The sequence below is a fragment of the Procambarus clarkii genome, chromosome 29, assembly GCF_040958095.1.
Source record: "Procambarus clarkii isolate CNS0578487 chromosome 29, FALCON_Pclarkii_2.0, whole genome shotgun sequence".
Taxonomy (NCBI): domain Eukaryota; kingdom Metazoa; phylum Arthropoda; class Malacostraca; order Decapoda; family Cambaridae; genus Procambarus; species Procambarus clarkii.
The window spans coordinates 3,748,909-3,749,569 of record NC_091178.1 but is presented as its reverse complement, the minus strand read 5'-3'; positions in this window follow the sequence as shown (position 1 = coordinate 3,749,569).

The following is a 661-nucleotide window of genomic DNA, read 5'->3' as shown; positions in this document are numbered from 1 at the left end:
GGTAACCCCAACGTAGCGTGGGGTTGGGGGTCACCCCTCGTGTGGGGTGGTAGGGGGAAGCCTTCCCCTTCCCCCCACACACACACCAAACCCAAACAAAAAAATAAGCGACCATCATGTCATTTTTTTATATTAAAACACTTGGGTACCCAGTCATTTATACAGGTACCCTAGACTATACGAAGGGTTACATAGTGGGTGATACAAGAACCCATTTCGCAGGGTGATTAGTCATACAGGGGTACCAGGTGATCAGTAGCCTGCAATGGCAAACTTTGGGTGGATTATGAGGATATCCTCGAGAGCACGGGAGTGGATAAAGTAATTAGAAAACTTCAGGTACCTCATACCGGCAGGTCTGAAGGGTCTAATGACTGGACAATCAATAATGCAAGTGTGTGAGATCATGACCCCCGTTCTTGGTCATAAAGTTTACACACGGGTGTTGGGTGACTGGATGACTGAGTGGCTGGGTGGCTGAGTGGCTGGGTGACTGGGTGACTGGATAGGTGGGTGTGTGTGTTTGATTGCTTTGATGTGTACGTTTGGCAGGTGGGTGTTTTGACTAAGTGTGCCGTAACCTAGTATTGTGAAATGGAACTGACCCTCAGTTCCTGGACCCAACATTACTAGCACTTAGTGGCCTGTGGCAATGACTCCG